General features: G+C 41.9%; 1 protein-coding gene across 3 annotated transcripts in view; it reads left to right on the forward strand.

Annotated features, from left to right (window-relative positions):
* plxnb1a (plexin b1a) overlaps positions 1-22,297 on the forward strand; it is a 188,147-nt gene that overhangs the window by 70,372 nt on the left and 95,478 nt on the right. The gene's annotated exons all lie outside the window — the stretch shown is intronic.

Raw genomic sequence — 22,297 nt, forward strand, 5'->3', positions numbered from 1 at the left:
TTGCCAGAAATAGCCAATTTGCTCAATTTACCTTTAACTTTATGCTATTATTAATAATTAATGATATTCATCTTTGTGGAAACACTGATCATCTTAAATATATATTTTTGATGTCATGTTTTCAATAGGTTAAAATCCAATCTGCACTTTTCTAGTTGTAAATATACTCTTCCCCTCTTAACCACAACCACGCCCCCGCCCCACCCCCGACCACGTTCCCCAACCCCCAACCTCCTGAAATCGGAGGTCTCAAGGTTGGCAAGTATGTTGAGCGGTTAGGAGACACAACAGGTAACAATAGTAAAATGAATTAGAAAGGACAGATTTTAAAAAATAAAATAAAATAATACATTTTATTTTGATTGGGACTTCCCGCGGGACAGATTTTGGACGCTGGCGGGCTGTAGTTTGGGGACACCTGTTTTAAAGCATAACCAAGCATGCATGACTATAGCTCTTGTCTCAAAGTAGGTGCACTGTCACCACCTGTCACATCACACCCTCACTTATTCGGACTTTTTTGCTGTTATCTTGTGTAGTGTTTTAGTTCTTGTCTTATGCTCCTATTTTAGTTGCTTTTTCTCTTTTTTTGGTATTTTCCTGTAGCAGTTTCATATTTCCTTTGAGTGATATTTCCCGCATCTACTTTGTTTTAGCAATCAAGAATATTTCAGTTGTTTGTATCCTTCTTTGTGGGGACATTGTTGATTGTCATGTCATGTTTGGAAGTACAGGTGCTGGTCATATTATTAGAATATCATGAAAAAGTGGATTTATTTCATTATTTCCATTTAGAAAGTCAAACTTGTAGAATGTATACATTCATTCCAAACAGACTGATACATTTCAAGTGTTTTTTGCCAAAAAGGAGATGATTAAAGCTGACAACCAATGAAAACCCTAAATTCAACATCTCAGAAAATGAGAATATGGTGAAAAGGTCAGATATTGAAGACACCTGGTGCCACACTCTAATTAGATAACTGACTCAAAACACCTGGAAAAGCCTTTAAATGGTCTCTGGTTTTGATTCTGTATGACACACAATCATGGAGAAGACTGCTGACTTGACAACTGTCCAAAAGATGACCATTGAGACTTTAAAGAAGGAGGGCAAGACACAAAAGGTCATTGCCAAAGAGGTTGGATGTTCCCAGAGCTCTGTGTCCAAGCACATTAATAGAGAGGCCAAGGGAAGACAAAGATGTGCTAGAAAAAAGTGTACAAGCAAGAGGGATAACCGCGTCCTGGAGAGGATTGTCAAACAAAAATGTGGGGGAGATCCACAAAGAGTGGACTGCAGCTGGAGTCAGTGCTTCAAGAACCACCACGCACCGACGTATGCAAGATATGGGCTTCAGCTGTCGCATTCCTTGTGTGAAGCCACTCTTGAATAAGAGACAACGTCAAAAGCGTCTCGCCTGGGCTCAAGACAAAAAGGACTGGACTGCTGCTGAGTGGTCCAAAGTTATGTTTTCAGGTGAAAGTACATTTTGTATCTCCTTTGGATATCAAAGTCCCAGAGTCTGGAGGAAGACAGGAGAGGTACAGAATCCACGTTGCCTGAAGTCCAGTGTCAAATTTCCACAATCGGTAAAGGTCTGGGGTGCCATGTCCTCTGCTGGTGTTGGTCCACTGGGTTTCCTGAGGTCTAGGGTCAATGCAGCAGTCTACCAGGAAGTTTTACAACACTTTATGCTGCCTGCCGCCGACCAAGTTTATGGAGGTGAAGATTTCATTTTCCAACATGACTTGGCACCTGCACACAGTGCCAAATCTACCAGTACCTGCTTTAAGGACCATGGTATCCCTGTTCTTGATTGGCCTGCAAACTCACCTGACCTTAACCCCATAGAAAAGCTATGAGGTATTGTGAAGCGGAAGATGCAACAATGCTGAAGAGCTGAAGGCCACTATTAAAGCAAGCTGGGCTCTCATAACACCTGAGGGTGCAACAGACTGCTGGACTCCATGTATTGCTGCAGCAATTCAGGCAAAAGGAGCTGCAACTAAGTATTGATTGCCGTACATGCTGAAACTTTCCATGTTCATACTTTTCAGTTGGCCCACATTTCTAAAAAAATATTTTTGGGTACTAGTCCTAACTAATATTCTAATTTTCTGAGATACTGAATTTGGGATTTTCAGTAATTGTCAGTACTAATCATCAACATTTAAAGAAATAAACATTTCAAATATATCACTATGTGTGTAATGAATTGATATAATATGGAAGTTTCACCTTCTGAATATAATTACTGAAATAAATCAACTTTTTCATGATATTCTAATAATATGAACAGCACCTGTACATTGTGTCTACATTAGGGCGATATGGACTTTTATTAATATCTCCATATTTTGATGCCATGTCACAATACAGCATATATATCTCCATATTTTGCCTTAGCCTTGAATGAACACTTGATGCATATAATGACAGCAGTATGATGATTCTATGTGTCTACATTCAAACATTCTTCTTCATACTGCATTCATATATGCTACTTTTAAACTTTCATGCAGAGAGGGAAATCACAACTAAGTCAATTTCGCAAAAGTGTATTTATTAAATAGTTATTAAGCAGTGGCACAAACATTCATGTCATTTCCAAAACAGAAAGTGCAAGATTGTCAGAGACATTTTCAAACAAGCTATGAGTGCACTTTTGTGCATGATGTCACTAAGATGACATAGCAAAACAACACTAAATTAAAGTGCACTTTTTGTACAGAACGCCACTACAATAGTTGAAAACAAACAAAGTGCACTTTCGTGCATGATGTCACACTTCAATAAGTGTCAAATAAAAATGAGCTGCATAATAGGAAATCAAATTGTGTTCGTCCTTCGCTATGTGGTAGATTACTTCAGACATTATCTCCTTCTGTTGTCGACAATTTTTTTCATACGGTGTTGATGTGGAAATGGTTGCCTCGGCATTTTGTTTGTGTGGCACCAAACGGAGATGTTGACATGTAGAGTTTCAAACACTCTTAATTCTCGAGCAGGTGACTTTTCAAATGATGCTACATTAGTAGAGCTGCTACTAGTAGTAGAGCGGTATAGCTCGGTTGGTAGAGTGGCCGTGCCAGCAACTTGAGGGTTGCAGGTTCGATTCCCGCTTCCACCATCCTAGTCACTGCCGTTGTGTCCTTGGGCAAGACACTTTACCCACCTGCTCCCAGTGCCACCCACACTGCTTTAAATGTAACTTAGATATTGGGTTTCACTATGTAAAGCGCTTTGAGTCACTAGAGTAAACCGCTATATAAATATTATTCACTTTTTGTAGGCTTTTGCCGCATACTCGACATATTACGGTTGTCTGTTCGACATATTCCCGCTTGAAGCCAAACCACACCGCCAGATGATGGACCCCCTGCGGTTTTTCTTGGTAATTAATGATTCCTTCTTTTGTTACTAGATTGGCACCTTCTTTCTCTCGTATTACCACTCGCACCACACTGTTAGCATCACAGTTAATGTTACCATGCCGCTACCTCTCTGCACGGCGAGGGCGTACGACGTAAGTAAGAAAGTGCTCTTCTTTAATGTCTCTGTGAGAAGGAGAGACAACAAAGAGTGTGAAAAGCTTGCAGTACAGGGGTCGGGAACCTTTTTGGCCGAGAGAGCCATGAAAGCCAAATATTTTAAAACATATTTCCGTGAGAGCCATATAAAATTTTTAACACTGAATCAAACACTGATGACATCTATTAAACGGACAAGAAGCAAGGAATTAAACAGAGACTGGATTCAATTTAGCTCAATGAGGAGAAACCCGTAGACCTGTACCCTTGAGCAGTGTTGATCCAACGCTCTGACAATAGAATTCTACGCCTCCTCTTTCATTTGGACTTTCCCAAATTACAACAAATAAATGCGTGCATCTCTTATTCTTTTTAATAACATTGTTATTCTGAAGCTAACCAATAATAAATAAAACACCTTTGATAATTAATGCAGTAGAAACGGATGGATGGATTCAAATGCAGGTTTTGTATTTTGAACGTTATTTTTAACACTGTGATTACCAACGGGATTATTAATTATTTATCGTGTTAAGCAGTGTCAGCTAAGATATATCTGAGAGCCAGATGCAGTCATCAAAAGAGCCACATCTGGCTCGAGAGCCATAGGTTCCCTACCCCTGCTGTAGTAGAACGTAGACTCGAATATCACAATATAGTCATTTTCTATACCGCACAGAGACAAACCCGTGATGTATCGAGTATATCGATATATCGCCCAGCCCTAGTCCACAGTAAGTCTTTGCTGTCGTCCAGCATTTTTTTTTTTTTGGTTTATTTTGCAGCCAGTTCACTTTTAGTTTCGTTCTGCATAGCCTTCCCTAAGCTTCAATGCCTTTTCTTAGGGGCACTCACCTTTTGTTTATTTATTTTTTTTTTTAGCATGACATACCTTTTTAGTTGCAACCTGCCTCCTGCTGTTTCCCACATCTATAAAGCATATAGCTACCGGGTTCCTCGGCACCCTCATATCTGCTGACCTGTCCTGGACCCAAAATACAACTGCGGTCATCCGGAAGGCCCAGCGGAGACTCCATTTCCTGAGGGTGCTGAGGAAGAACAGACTGGAGAGGCAGTTGATGGTGACCTTCTATCGCTCGGCTGTGGAGAGCCTGCTGACGTACTGCATAACAGTGTGGTACGCCAGCTGCACTGAAGCAGACAAACAGGCGATTCAGAGGGTCATAAAGCCGGCACAAAAAATCATCGGCTGTCCCCTGCCCTCCCTGAAGGACTTACACAATTCCCGTTGCCTCAACAGAGCAAAAAAGATTACCAAGGACAGCACACACCCTGGCTTCCACCTGTTCCACTTGCTACCATCAGGCAGGCGCTACAGGTGCATCAGAGCCAGAACAAACAGGCTCAGAGACAGCTTCTTTCCCAGAGCTGTCACCATGTTGAACTCTAACTTATAATAATAATAATTCACTTGTATACAATATAATGCCCTAATACCCTACTGTGCAATACTGATTGTTATTTATTACTTGGGTACTCCTGTCTTGCTCTGTATATTGTAAAGTATTTGTATTTTGTACTTCTATAGTGTTTTGTATATTGTACAGAATTGGATAGTAGTCTGTTTATTTCAATTGTTAGTTTTTCCTTTATTACCTCTTATGTCATTTATTTCACCCCATATTTGTTCCCACTACCGCACCTTAAGTTGGAGTCTTTCATCTCGTTATATGCAAATATAATGACAATAAAGTTCATTCTATTCTTCTATTCTATTCTGCCACCTACTGATATTGAAGAGTATTACAGGGTTACTCTGCCGAGTTCCAGACAGCACAGACACTCAACCACAACACATCATTTGCAGACTATAACCACCGGTTTGCAAAAAATATTTTTTAACCCAAATAGGTGAAATTAAATAATCTCCCACAGTACACCAGACTGCATCTCACGTGTTTGAGGGTTTGATACCGTACCGCAGTCAGGTGATTCAAACTCGGCCCTTTCGGCAACTCGACCACAGCTGCCCCAAACCCTACCAAATTGCCGCAGCTTGCAGCTAGAGTTTTGAAGAAGGTGCATGTCATGACAGGTTCCGCTGGTAATCTTGATGTGTGTCTCCAAACATTCTGCTTAGTACAAATCACACGGTTGTTCCTTGTCGATTAAGGTCAGAAAGAGACCACATCTTCTTTCCCATCGTCAAAGTTAATTCTGGTCATTCTCAGTTGATCTCAAGCACTCACTCTGAAGGTACTGAGCGGATGCGGTGCTCACAGCAGGGACTGCGAGCCAGCAGAAGACAACAAAAGCTAGAGGCCGTGCTCTCTGGCTCCGGTCCCAGTGTCTCCCGCTGCACTGCTACTGCTGACCCCTGCATATTTTATGGGGTCTTAGTCATTCAGTGGGCTGTCACGGACCATTAGGGGGCGTCGCTGATGAACTTGCACGGTAGAGGCGCTCGCTGATTTATGAATGTGAACAGAACGTGTGACAAACTAAGAATGGGTTGTCCAAAAGATCACAGAGGAACCTCAGTACTATGGAAGTATCCATTTGCTGAAACCTCCAAAACTTGTACAATGTCTGTATTCTGATTGTATGTTCTCTGATCACCACTCCATTCTAACTCTAATGCTTTGTAGATGTTATACTAACCCCGTTTCCATATGAGTTGGAAAATGGTGTTAGATGTAAATATAAACAGAATACAATGATTTGCAAATCCCTTTCAAGCCATATTCAGTTGAATATGCTACAAAGACAACATATTTCATGTTCAAACTCATAAAAAAAAAATTTTTTTTTTGCAAATAATCATTAACTTTAGAATTTGATGCCAGCAACACGTGACAAAGAAGTTGGGAAAGGTGGCAATAAATACTGACAAAGTTGAAGAATGCTCATCAAACACTTATTTGGAACATCCCACAGGTGTGCAGGCTAATTGGGAACAGGTGGGTGCCGTGATTGGCTATAAAAACAGCTTCCATGAAATGCTAAGTCTTTCACAAGAAAGGATGGGGCGAGGTACACCCCTTTGTCCACAACTGCGTGAGCAAATAGTCAAACAGTTTAAGAACAACCTTTCTCAAAGTGACATTGCAAGAAATGGAGGGATTTCAACATCTACGCTCCATAATATCATCAAAAGGTTCAAAGAATCTGGAGAAATCACTCCACGTAAGCAGCATGGCCGGAAACCAACATTGAATGACCGTGACCTTCCATCCCTCAGACGGCACTGTATCAAAAACCGACATCAATCTCTAAAGGATATCACCACATGGGCTCAGGAACACTTCAGAAAACTTCTGTCACTAAATACAGTTCGTCACTACATCTGTAAGTGCAAGTTAAAGCTCTACTATGCAAAGCGAAAGCCATTTATCAACAACATCCAGAAACGCCGCCGGCTTCTCTGGGCCCGAGATCATCTAAGATGGACTGATGCAAAGTGGAAAAGTGTTCTGTGGTCTGACGAGTCCACATTCCAAATTGTTTTGGGAAATATTCGACATCATGTAATCCGGACCAAAGGGGAAGCGAACCATCCAGACTGTTATCGACACAAAGATCAAATCCAGCATGTGTGATGGTATGGGGGTGCATTAGTGCCCAAGGCATGGGTAACTTACACATGTGTGATGGTATGGGGGTGCATTAGTGCCCAAGGCATGGGTAACTTACACATGTGTGATGGTATGGGGGTGCATTAGTGCCCAAGGCATGGGTAACTTACACATGTGTGAAGGCACCATTAATGCTGAAAGGTACATACAGCTTTTGGAACAACATATGCTGCCATCTAAGCGCCGTCTTTTTCATGGACGCCCCTGCTTATTTCAGCAAGACAATGCCAAGCCACATCCAGCACGTGTTACAACAGCGTGGCTTCGTAAAAAAAAAGAGTGCGGGTACTTTCCTGGCCCGCCTGCAGTCCAGACCTGTCTCCCATGGAAAATGTGTGGTGCATTATGAAGCGTAAAATAGGACAGTGGAGACCCCGGACTGTTGAAGAACTGAAGCTGTACATAAAACAAGAATGGGAAAGAATTCCACTTTCAAAGCTTCAACAATTAGTTTCCTCAGTTCCCAAACATTTATTGAGTGTTGTTAAAAGAAAAGGTGATGTAACACAGTGGTGAACATGCCCTTTCCCAACTACTTTGGCACGTGTTGCAGCCATGAAATTCTAAGTTAATTATTATTTGCAAAATAAAATAAAGTTTATGAGTTTGAACATGAAATATGTTGTCTTTGTAGCATATTCAACTGAATATGGGTTGAAAAGGATTTTCAAATCATTGTATTCTGTTTATATTTACATCTAACACCATTCCCCAACTCATATGGAAACAGGGTTTGTAATAAGTTGTTGTCCTGTCTTGCATATCCTACTCAGCAGCATTCCAGAAACATCTGATGATCATTGGTGATTAGGGAGAAACTGCCCACACTGTCCTCCAAAGTGAGGTCCTGGTGTTCATATTGTTAGCTTTTGTTCGCTGAAGTATTTGACTTTGACATTGTGGAGAAATCTGTGTGTTAAATTGTTGTTTACTTTTAGTTTCTCTATGGTTTGACACTATTTGAATATTAAAAAAAACAAAAACATTTATACTTTAGAGCTGTCAAATGATTCATTTATTTAATCAGATTAGTCGCATTTTGGAAATTAGATGAATCATAATTAACAACAGGTTATTTATTCACTTAGGTAGTAATAATAGGAATCATAGTAGGAATATGTTGAACAGACAACCGTAATTTGTCAAGTGTGGGGCAAAAGCGTTGCTACAAAAAGTAGCATTACTGCTAATATGTAGCATCATTTCGGTGCCACACCAACAACATGCCGAGGCAAACATTTCCACATCAACACCGTATGAAAAAAATAGTCAACAACAGAAGGAGATAACATCCGCAGGAACCTACCACATAGTCAAGGACGATTTGATTTCCTATTATGCAGCTCATTTTTATGTGACACTTATTGAAATATCTTGTGTGACAAAATGCACAGAAGTGCACTTTATTTGTTTTAAACTGTTGTAGTGGCGTTCTGTACAAAAAGTGCACTTTAATTTAGTGTTGTTTTGATATGTCATCTTAGTGACATCATGCACAAAAGTGCACTCATAGCTTGTTTGAAAATGTCTCTGACAATCTTGCACTTTGTTTTGAAATGACATGAATGTTTGTGCCACTGCTTAATAAATGTTAAATAAATACACTTTTGGTTAATTGACTTACCGTATTTCCTTGAATTGCGGCCGAGGTGCTAATTAATTTAAAACCTCTTCTCATTCCGGCGCTTACCAAAGGCAAGCATGCGCTAATTATTTTAAAACCTCTTCTCACTCTGTCGCTTACCAAAGGCATGCGGTAAATTCAGGCCTGCGCTTATAAATTTGAGTGTGATGTAAGGATACCATCATGAAAAGCACATTTAATAAAAAAAACGTTATTATGGTCTTACCTTTACTTATAAATGAAGTCCATGCACAGCTCCTTCTGATCAAAAGCATCGATAACTTGTTTATAGAAGTCTTCCTTATCTTTCTTCAGTTTTAAAAGTCTCTCTGTCTCGATGGAGATCTTCCTTTATTACCTCCTGCTTCCATTGAAAGTCCAGTTTAGAAAAGTGTTTTATTTTACATATGTAATCCTCCATGTTAAAAGTGCAAGCGAGAGGAAAAAATAAAGGATGGCTGCTCACTCTTGCTGCTTGTTGTCACTTCTTCTGCAGCCGAGTAGTCGCAAGAAGGATCACTAGCGCCCTCTACCACCAGGAGGCGGGAGTCATTTAATGACTCATATTTGACACACGCAGCTACGGTATATAAATAAAACATAGCTGCTTACTGTTCTTTTTAGCATATTCAATAGCTTGGACCTTAAAGCCTACTGAATAGCTCTTAATCTTCTTCCCTTTATGCCATTTCAAATGATTGAAATCAGCCTCCTCCATTTTGAAAATGATGACATGTGAAGTGTCACTCGTGACGTGACGAGTTTGACCCGGAGGAAATTCTAGGCAGGCACATACTATATACCCGGCGGCATATCAAGTAAATACGGTATATGCATCAAGTGTTCATTCAAGACTAAGGCAATATATGGAGATATGCTGTATATGGTGTACATGGCCTAAATATATGGAGATATGCTGTATATGGTGTACATGGCCTAAAAATATGGAGATATGAATAAAAGGCCATATCACCCAGCCCTAGTTCAAGTACAGTGATGATGGGCCGATAAAGGCACAGAATCATTGAGCATTTAAGAATTGGAAATCCATCCTACAACCCAAAACAAATGCAAGTCTCTTAAAGTGAGCCCTTTAAAAAAAAAATACCCCAAGAGAAATATCCCAAAGCAAGCATTCACATGAACCACGGCTGTGCTAACTAACGCCTCGCCCCTTCGTCCCTCTCAGTCTTCCTAGTAGTTCCCAACCCCTGACTCCTCGTCACATGTCAACTCGCAGGGGAACCACCATTGCTCGTCAGAACAAGGAAGTTCCCATGGAGTCTGCGGCACTCACATCCTATAAATAAGTCGGCCAGACATATTAGTTGGTCAAAGAGCAGGTGAGGACGCCAGCATGGAGTTGTGCTGTTTTGTTTTTTTCCCAAGCTATTTTTAAGGAAGTTGTTTAGAGAAGTATTATTGTAAAAACTACTACAAACCCTGTTTACATTTGAGTTGGGAAATGGTGTTAGATGTAAATATAAACAGAATACAATGATTTGCAAATCCTTTTCAAGCCATATTCAGTTGAATATGCTACAAAGACAACATATTTCATGTTCAAACTCATAAACTTTTTTTTGGTGGTCGGAGGGGCCGTAGGTGCAAACTGGCAGCCACGCTTCCGTCAGTCTACCCCAGGGCAGCTGTGGCTACTGATGTAACTTACCACCACCATCGTGTGAATGAATGATGAGTCCCACTTCTCTGTGAGCACTTTGAGTGTTTAGAAAAGCGCAATATAAATCTAAGTTTAAGTAAGTAAATAAGTAATATTAAGCATGCGCTAATTATTTTGCGAAGCGAGTTTGTCCCGGCAGTAATTCAAGGCAGGTGCATACTATATACCTGGCGGCAATTCAAGGAAATATGGTATATTTCTATATGACGTCGGATCACACTCCGGGAGCCGTCACTTTTTTGCGCTCGCTATCCAGGTACTTTCCCGGCTGTAATCCACCGACCGCCGTGTTGCTGTAGGGAGGAAAAGCGGAATGTGTGTGGAATTGTGGAAAGAAACGACTAAATACAAATATATTCCACAACCCCAAACATGTCTTTTTCAAAGCCTGCAGGGAAGAGAAGGGTAGGCAGTGTTTCCCATAGGTCAGACATCTATTTGTGGGGGGGGGCAGCGGCGGCGATGACCGAGAAGAACGCGGAGTTGGAATATAATTACAACACTTTATGTACATATTTATATCATATTTACATATTTATATAATATGTAACTACAAGCTCCATTCACAGACAGCGTCCCATTGCTTTTATGAGCGGTCGAGCAAGTAAAAAGGCGGGGAAAATAAAAACAATGTTGTTTTTTTTTGTTTTTTGTTTTTTTATTTGTGGCGGCCCTAATTCTTTCATGGCGGGCCGCCACAAATAAATGAATGTGTGGGAAACCCTTGGTTTCCCGCACATTAATGCAAACACATTTTTAAGAAATCTTTTCTGGCGGCCCAGCCTCCCCCAGACTCTGCATCCAGTGGCCCCCAGGTAAATTGAGTTTGAGACCCCTGTTTTAAAGGAAATAAATTAGTACAAATGACGTACACAATTCAAAATATGTATATATTTTTTAATCAAAATCTTAACTAAAGTATCAATCGTTCGCAACTGGACTGCTTGTACTCATCCAAGTAGACTTCTGTGAGTCGCTGGCTGTCGTCCTGCAGGATCCCAGGACCATCAAGGACGGACATTGCTTTTGCAGGTTTGACCCTCTTTTTTTTTTTTTTTTTAAATAAAGGAAGTCTTTCGCACCGTCGTCGCTCACGCTGCTCGCTCCTCTGTCGCTCTTTTAGTCGGCCTCGTCTTGCGTTCTGTCGCTCTTGCTCTTCAGTTGCTGTTGCAGGCTCTCCACCTCCTTCTGCCCTGTTATCTCCTCCTTCTCCCCTTTTATGCGAGCTTGTAGTGTCGTTCCCGCCATGCTCGGTCGTGGTCTCCTCCTCCTTGCCGCCATCTTGGCCCGGGCTCCAGCGTGCCCTGCCTTGCTGCTCGTTCGCCGGCTCCGCCTCTCCACACTTCATCAGTTGGTGCTCATAGACTTTGATGGGTCAGATCAAGTCCAACAGTTGTTGCCAAAACCTCAAATACTTCTACTCCAAAAACCAGGAGGGCCAGGATGGTTTCGCCCGGTGGTAGTGAGGAAAAAAAAACACTGTTTGAACCTAAACGAGCAATCCTAACTGTCAAATTCCCCTTGTTGGCTTTGAGAGATTGTGTGGCAGAACGGTCGACTACTGCCAGCCCAAAATAGTCGGAATCCCCCGCGTAAACATTCCATTCAGTTGTAAACAAACTGCACACATGACGTTCTGGTCTCCTTCTGTGACCACAATGTTTCTAAGTCCTGTTATTTGTTGGAGGCTAAATTGCAGAGTCTTAGGAATGATTGAAAGGACAGTGTTGTATGTGGGAGACAGGGGGTGTCGCAGACCAGGTCTATTCAGATGGTTTTTCAACCTGGACATAGGTGGCCTCCCTCACTCCTCTTTGGTACCATCCGTCCCTGTCCAGAATCTGAACCTTTTTGTTCTCAAAGGAGTGTTGTTTCTTCCTGAGGTGCAAGTAGACAGTCTTGGAGAGACAGGAGACTTTGCTGGTCTATGTTGTGTTGTGTTATGTTGTGTTGTGTTGTGCCATGTGTTGGATTACTGGTTGTTTTGTGTACACAATATATTAATCAGTACATGCAGTTTTACACTGGATAGCATACACCAGGTTGGTTTTGTGGTTGTGGGGTGTTCAGTTTTGTAGGATGCACCAGACTCTGTCACCCGGTGTTGCCTGATATATATATATATATATATATATATATATAAATAAAGGACAGGCAGAAATATTGTATAGTAGTACAGTTATATAATGTATAAGATATACATGTTAATAAATAGGCAATTGAAATCCTTTCAAAAAAAAGTTTATAAGTAAAAACTAACATACAATAATGAAATATTTGAAATATCATAATAATACATTCCAAATGATTCTGATTGAATAATCATTTTAATGTTTTTGTTATTATTGTATAATTTAATAAAAAAGGACTCTAAGCATTATTCTCCCTCCTCGTTACCTTGTAAGAATGGTTTGGAAAATACATTTACATTTTCTGTATGCATTTTAAGACCTGTTGAGCAGCCTTAAGTGGACGCTTCTTATTCCACTCATGAATAAGTGAAGAGCCTCAGCAGACAAGGCAGTACCACACATGCAGCTGCTCCTTGATGGCCCCCGGTCATGTGGCCCTCTAGATACTTGGATTCACCTCCTCCCTTGATGGCCCCCGGTCATGTGGCCCTCTAGATACTTGGATTCACCTCCTCCCTTGATGGCCCCCGGTCATGTGGCCCTCTAGATACTTGGATTCACCTCCTCCCTTGATGGCCCCCGGTCATGTGGCCCTCTAGATACTTGGATTCACCTCCTCCCTTGATGGCCCCCGGTCATGTGGCCCTCTAGATACTTGGATTCACCTCCTCCCTTGATGGCCCCCGGTCATGTGGCCCTCTAGATACTTGGATTCACCTCCTCCCTTGATGGCCCCCGGTCATGTGGCCCTCTAGATACTTGGATTCACCTCCTCCCTTGATGGCCCCCGGTCATGTGGCCCTCTAGATACTTGGATTCACCTCCTCCCTTGATGGCCCCCGGTCATGTGGCCCTCTAGATACTTGGATTCACCTCCTCCCTTGATGGCCCCCGGTCATGTGGCCCTCTAGATACTTGGATTCACCTCCTCCCTTGATGGCCCCCGGTCATGTGGCCCTCTAGATACTTGGATTCACCTCCTCCCTTGATGGCCCCCGGTCATGTGGCCCTCTAGATACTTGGATTCACCTCCTCCCTTGATGGCCCCCGGTCATGTGGCCCTCTAGATACTTGGATTCACCTCCTCCCTTGATGGCCCCCGGTCATGTGGCCCTCTAGATACTTGGATTCACCTCCTCCCTTGATGGCCCCCGGTCATGTGGCCCTCTAGATACTTGGATTCACCTCCTCCCTTGATGGCCCCCGGTCATGTGGCCCTCTAGATACTTGGATTCACCTCCTCCCTTGATGGCCCCCGGTCATGTGGCCCTCTAGATACTTGGATTCACCTCCTCCCTTGATGGCCCCCGGTCATGTGGCCCTCTAGATACTTGGATTCACCTCCTCCCTTGATGGCCCCGGTCATGTGGCCCTCTAGATACTTGGATTCACCTCCTCCCTTGATGGCCCCCGGTCATGTGGCCCTCTAGATACTTGGATTCACCTCCTCCCTTGATGGCCCCCGGTCATGTGGCCCTCTAGATACTTGGATTCACCTCCTCCCTTGATGGCCCCCGGTCATGTGGCCCTCTAGATACTTGGATTCACTTCCTCCCTTGATGGCCCCCGGTCATGTGGCCCTCTAGGTACTTGGATTCACCTCCTCCCTTGAAACAACCTCCTTTACCTTTCTTCTTCCTCTTGTTGCCTCACTGTCAGGTAACAACACAGCACATATCCTGCAAGTCTTGCCAAAACAAGGACTAGTGAGGCTGTGCAAAGGTGTGTTTTATGCACAGTTGATTCCCCCGCTGTCATTACGTGGAGTACTGGACCATAAATGACACGTGGCAGCGCTGCATTTCAATTAAAGTAATGATCCCAGTAAGTGTCTCTCTCTACCGCTGCAGCCTTCACCAACGCCATTCTCGCTGACCTTTTTCCTCCGCAAGGTCAGCGAAAGCGCTGAGGAACCTGCTCAATAATTTAGCACAAATGGGAAGGCTCTCAGTGTCCACAAAGTACTCTGTCTGAGGTGTTGAGTGATGACCGTTGAGATGGAGAAAGGAGTTGTTTGGAATTGTCCAGCTGTAAAGAACACTGAGCACCAGTCAAAACCGTGTAGGACTAATCCTGATCACAGTTTGTGACACATGTGGATGAATGATGTCATACTAGGGCTGACACATGTAGATGAATGATGTCATACTAGGGCTGACACATGTAGATGAATGATGTCATACTAGGGCTGACACATGTAGATGAATGATGTCATGCTAGGGCTGACACATGTAGATGAATGATGTCATACTAGGGCTGCTTTGTGACACATGTAGATGAATGATGTCATACTAGGGCTGTTTTGTGACACATGTAGATGAATGATGTCATACTAGGGCTGACACATGTAGATGAATGATGTCATACTAGGGCTGACACACGTAGATGAATGATGTCATACTAGGGCTGACACATGTAGATGAATGATGTCATACTAGGGCTGCTTTGTGACACATGTAGATGAATGATGTCATACTAGGGCTGTTTTGTGACACATGTAGATGAATGATGTCATACTAGGGCTGACACATGTAGATGAATGATGTCATACTAGGGCTGACACATGTAGATGAATGATGTCATACTAGGGCTGACACACGTAGATGAATGATGTCATACTAGGGCTGCTTTGTGACACATGTAGATGAATGATGTCATACTAGGGCTGACACATGTAGATGAATGATGTCATACTAGGGCTGCTTTGTGACATGTAGATGAATGATGTCATACTAGGGCTGTTTTGTGACATGTAGATGAATGATGTCATACTAGGGCTGACACATGTAGATGAATGATGTCATACTAGGGCTGACACATGTGGATGAATGATGTCATACTAGGGCTGCTTTGTGACATGTAGATGAATGATGTCATACTAGGGCTGACACATGTGGATGAATGATGTCATACTAGGGCTGACACATGTAGATGAATGATGTCATACTAGGGCTGACACATGTAGATGAATGATGTCATACTAGGGCTGACACATGTAGATGAATGATGTCATGCTAGGGCTGACACATGTAGATGAATGATGTCATACTAGGGCTGACACATGTAGATGAATGATGTCATACTAGGGCTGACACATGTAGATGAATGATGTCATACTAGGGCTGACACATGTAGATGAATGATGTCATACTAGGGCTGACACATGTAGATGAATGATGTCATACTAGGGCTGACACATGTGGATGAATGATGTCATACTAGGGCTGCTTTGTGACATGTAGATGAATGATGTCATACTAGGGCTGACACATGTGGATGAATGATGTCATACTAGGGCTGACACATGTAGATGAATGATGTCATACTAGGGCTGACACATGTAGATGAATGATGTCATACTAGGGCTGACACATGTAGATGAATGATGTCATGCTAGGGCTGACACATGTAGATGAATGATGTCATACTAGGGCTGCTTTGTGACACGTAGATGAATGATGTCATACTAGGGCTGACACATGTAGATGAATGATGTCATACTAGGGCTGACACATGTAGATGAATGATGTCATACTAGGGTTGACACATGTAGATGAATGATGTCATACTAGGGCTGACACATGTAGATGAATGATGTCATACTAGGGCTGACACATGTAGATGAATGATGTCATACTAGGGCTGACACATGTAGATGAATGATGTCATACTAGGGTTGACACATGTAGATGAATGATGTCATACTAGGGTTGACACATGTAGATGAATGATGTCATACTAGGGCTGACACATGTAGATGAATGATGTCATACTAGGGCTGACGCATGTAGATGAATGATGTCATACTAGGGCTGACACATGTGGATGAATGATGTCATACTAGGGCTGACACATGTAGATGAATGATGTCATACTAGGGTTGACACATGTAGATGAATGATGTCATACTAGGGCTGACACATGTGGATGAATGATGTCATACTAGGGCTGACACATGTAGATGAATGATGTCATACTAGGGCTGACACATGTAGATGAATGATGTCATACTAGGGCTGCTTTGTGACACGTAGATGAATGATGTCATACTAGGGCTGACACATGTAGATGAATGATGTCATACTAGGGCTGACACATGTAGATGAATGATGTCATACTAGGGTTGACACATGTAGATGAATGATGTCATACTAGGGCTGACACATGTAGATGAATGATGTCATACTAGGGCTGACACATGTAGATGAATGATGTCATACTAGGGCTGACACATGTAGATGAATGATGTCATACTAGGGCTGCTTTGTGACACGTAGATGAATGATGTCATACTAGGGCTGACACATGTAGATGAATGATGTCATACTAGGGCTGCTTTGTGACACGTAGATGAATGATGTCATACTAGGGCTGACACATGTAGATGAATGATGTCATACTAGGGCTGACACATGTAGATGAATGATGTCATACTAGGGTTGACACATGTAGATGAATGATGTCATACTAGGGCTGACACATGTGGATGAATGATGTCATACTAGGGCTGACACATGTAGATGAATGATGTCATACTAGGGCTGACACATGTAGATGAATGATGTCATACTAGGGCTGCTTTGTGACACGTAGATGAATGATGTCATACTAGGGCTGACACATGTAGATGAATGATGTCATACTAGGGCTGCTTTGTGACACGTAGATGAATGATGTCATACTAGGGCTGACACATGTAGATGAATGATGTCATACTAGGGCTGACACACGTAGATGAATGATGTCATACTAGGGCTGACACATGTAGATGAATGATGTCATACTAGGGCTGACACATGTAGATGAATGATGTCATACTAGGGTTGACACATGTAGATGAATGATGTCATACTAGGGCTGACACATGTGGATGAATGATGTCATACTAGGGCTGACACATGTAGATGAATGATGTCATACTAGGGCTGACACATGTAGATGAATGATGTCATACTAGGGCTGCTTTGTGACACGTAGATGAATGATGTCATACTAGGGCTGACACATGTAGATGAATGATGTCATACTAGGGCTGACACATGTAGATGAATGATGTCATACTAGGGTTGACACATGTAGATGAATGATGTCATACTAGGGCTGACACATGTGGATGAATGATGTCATACTAGGGCTGACACATGTAGATGAATGATGTCATACTAGGGCTGACACATGTAGATGAATGATGTCATACTAGGGCTGACACATGTAGATGAATGATGTCATACTAGGGCTGACACATGTAGATGAATGATGTCATACTAGGGCTGACACATGTAGATGAATGATGTCATACTAGGGCTGACACATGTAGATGAATGATGTCATACTAGGGCTGACACATGTAGATGAATGATGTCATACTAGGGCTGACACATGTAGATGAATGATGTCATACTAGGGCTGACACATGTAGATGAATGATGTCATACTAGGGCTGACACATGTAGATGAATGATGTCATACTAGGGCTGACACACGTAGATGAATGATGTCATACTAGGGCTGACACATGTAGATGAATGATGTCATACTAGGGCTGACACATGTAGATGAATGATGTCATACTAGGGCTGACACATGTGGATGAATGATGTCATACTAGGGCTGACACATGTAGATGAATGATGTCATACTAGGGCTGACACATGTAGATGAATGATGTCATACTAGGGCTGCTTTGTGACACGTAGATGAATGATGTCATACTAGGGCTGACACATGTAGATGAATGATGTCATACTAGGGCTGACACACGTAGATGAATGATGTCATACTAGGGCTGACACATGTAGATGAATGATGTCATACTAGGGCTGACACATGTAGATGAATGATGTCATACTAGGGCTGACACATGTAGATGAATGATGTCATACTAGGGCTGACACATGTAGATGAATGATGTCATACTAGGGCTGACACATGTAGATGAATGATGTCATACTAGGGCTGCTTTGTGACACGTAGATGAATGATGTCATACTAGGGCTGACACATGTAGATGAATGATGTCATACTAGGGCTGACACATGTGGATGAATGATGTCATACTAGGGCTGACACATGTGGATGAATGATGTCATACTAGGGCTGACACATGTAGATGAATGATGTCATACTAGGGCTGCTTTGTGACACGTAGATGAATGATGTCATACTAGGGCTGACACATGTAGATGAATGATGTCATACTAGGGCTGACACACGTAGATGAATGATGTCATACTAGGGCTGACACATGTAGATGAATGATGTCATACTAGGGCTGACACATGTAGATGAATGATGTCATACTAGGGCTGACACATGTAGATGAATGATGTCATACTAGGGCTGACACATGTAGATGAATGATGTCATACTAGGGCTGACACACGTAGATGAATGATGTCATACTAGGGCTGACACATGTAGATGAATGATGTCATACTAGGGCTGACACATGTGGATGAATGATGTCATACTAGGGCTGACACATGTGGATGAATGATGTCATACTAGGGCTGACACATGTAGATGAATGATGTCATACTAGGGCTGACACATGTAGATGAATGATGTCATACTAGGGCTGACACATGTAGATGAATGATGTCATACTAGGGCTGACACATGTAGATGAATGATGTCATACTAGGGCTGACACATGTAGATGAATGATGTCATACTAGGGCTGACACATGTAGATGAATGATGTCATACTAGGGCTGACACATGTAGATGAATGATGTCATACTAGGGCTGCTTTGTGACACGTAGATGAATGATGTCATACTAGGGCTGACACATGTAGATGAATGATGTCATACTAGGGCTGACACATGTGGATGAATGATGTCATACTAGGGCTGACACATGTGGATGAATGATGTCATACTAGGGCTGACACATGTAGATGAATGATGTCATACTAGGGCTGCTTTGTGACACGTAGATGAATGATGTCATACTAGGGCTGACACATGTAGATGAATGATGTCATACTAGGGCTGACACACGTAGATGAATGATGTCATACTAGGGCTGACACATGTAGATGAATGATGTCATACTAGGGCTGACACATGTAGATGAATGATGTCATACTAGGGCTGACACATGTAGATGAATGATGTCATACTAGGGCTGACACACGTAGATGAATGATGTCATACTAGGGCTGACACATGTAGATGAATGATGTCATACTAGGGCTGACACATGTGGATGAATGATGTCATACTAGGGCTGACACATGTGGATGAATGATGTCATACTAGGGCTGACACATGTAGATGAATGATGTCATACTAGGGCTGACACATGTAGATGAATGATGTCATACTAGGGCTGCTTTGTGACACGTAGATGAATGATGTCATACTAGGGCTGACACATGTAGATGAATGATGTCATACTAGGGCTGACACATGTGGATGAATGATGTCATACTAGGGCTGACACATGTGGATGAATGATGTCATACTAGGGCTGACACATGTAGATGAATGATGTCATACTAGGGCTGACACATGTAGATGAATGATGTCATACTAGGGCTGACACATGTAGATGAATGATGTCATACTAGGGCTGTTTTGTGACATGTAGATGAATGATGTCATACTAGGGCTGTTTTGTGACATGTAGATGAGTGATGTCATACTAGGGCTGACACACGTAGATGAATGATGTCATACTAGGGCTGACACACGTAGATGAATGATGTCATACTAGGGCTGGGCGATATATGGAATATACTCCATATATTGCGGGTTTGTCTCTGTGCGATGTAGAAAATGACTATATGGTGATATTGGAGTATACATTCTCACGCAGTTGCTTTTAGCTGCGGGCATTACACTACAGCAAGTGTGTCCAAAGTGCGGGCCGCTGGGAATTTTTTAACGGCCCCACGGCACATTTTAAAAATAGGATTGAAAAATGTTTTAAATGTAAAAAGTGATATAAAGGAGCAAGCGGGTGAAATGTAACAAGAAAATGTTGCAATGTTTACTCTAATAACACAAAGCTGCCATGCTGGCTTTTTCTTTCTTTAAAAAAATAATAATGAATCAAAATCAATGTCATTATGAATTATTGACCTATTCAAGGCTCCAATTACATCACGTTAAATGTTCCACTTTGACATATTTTGGAGGGGAAAATGTTACATATTTTTTGTTTGCCATATAAAAAACTGAACTGTTTTTTTTTTTTTTTTAAAGAAGGGCCTAAAAGGAACAAACAAAAAAAAACAACAACAATAAAACTTCTAATTGACGGATAGATTTGAAGTTGATTTCGAGAGAACTGTGTTAAAAGTAAACAGTAAAAAAAAATTGTATAATTTATTTTCTAACACTTTAATGCAGGGGTGTCAAACTCAAATACAGAGTGGGCCAAAATTTCAAACGGAAAAAAGCTACGGGCCAAGGTTGAACAAATGAACCTTTTAATAGGGACCCAAACAAGTTTTGCATTGAATGTTGAACAAGTAAGGCTTATATAACTTTATAGTGACATGCAAAGTTGAGTTTCAAATTATCCATCCATCCATTTTCTACCGCTTGTCCCTTCTGGGGTCACTGGAGCCAACATCAGCTGCATTCGGGCGGAAGGCAGGGTACACCTTGGACAAGTCGCCACTTCATCGCAGGGCCAACACAGATAGACAGACAACATTCACACTCCCATTCACACACTAGGAACCATTTAGTGTTGCCAATCAACCTATCAATAATAATTGAAAAATATCAATGGCATATCAAATACAATTCAAATAAAAATTTTGGGTGGGGCGGGTTTGGTGGTAGCGGGGGTGTCCAGGAAGAGTTAGTGCTGCAAGGGTTTCTGGGTATTACATGTGTTACGGTGCAGATATTCTCCCGAAACGTGTTTGTCATTCTTGTTTGGTGTGGCTTCACAGTGTGACGCATATTTGTAACAGTGTTAAAGTTGTTTATACAGCCACCCTCAGTGTGACCTGTATGCCTGTTGACCAAGTATGCCTTGCATTCACTCGTGTGTGTTAAAGCCACATACATTATGTGACTGGGCTGGCACGTTGTTTGTATGGCGGAAAAGCGGACGTGACGACAGGTTGTAGAAGACGCTAAAGGCAGTGCCTTCGAGGCTCACCCCCAATATTGTTGTCCGGGTGGAAATTGGGAGAAATTCAAGAGAATGGTTGCCCCGGGAGATTTTTGAGAGGGGCAGTAAAATTCGGGAGTCTCTGGGGTAAATCGTGAGGGTTGGCAAATGCGGCACCGCCCCTGTTTAATACTGGCGGGCCAGCTCTAATCTTAATTTGATATTACCTCAAGGGCCAAATGAAATTACACGGCGGGTGGGCCAGAGTTTGACACCCATGCTTTAATGAGTAGGACCCTTTTGGATCCCCAATTATTTTAGGGTGCTTTGTTTTTTAATGTCATTGCTCAAAAAATAATAATGAATTAAAATCAATGGTGTTATGACTTATTGACCTTTATAATGCTCCAATTATTATATAATCTCAAATATTCCACTTAAAAAAAATATTGGGTGATAATATTGCATATTTTGTGGGGTTTTTCCCATCAAAAAACAGGGTTTTCTTTGACAAAAAGAGCATACAACTTAAATCTTTAAAATCATTAAATTGACAGATGGGACTAATGTTGATCTAGAGATTTAAAACTTGTTTAATAACTATTTAATCAATACAGTTTTGCTCAATTGACTTAGTTGTGATTTCCCT

The sequence above is a fragment of the Nerophis ophidion genome, linkage group LG06, assembly GCF_033978795.1.
Source record: "Nerophis ophidion isolate RoL-2023_Sa linkage group LG06, RoL_Noph_v1.0, whole genome shotgun sequence".
NCBI lineage: Eukaryota > Metazoa > Chordata > Actinopteri > Syngnathiformes > Syngnathidae > Nerophis > Nerophis ophidion.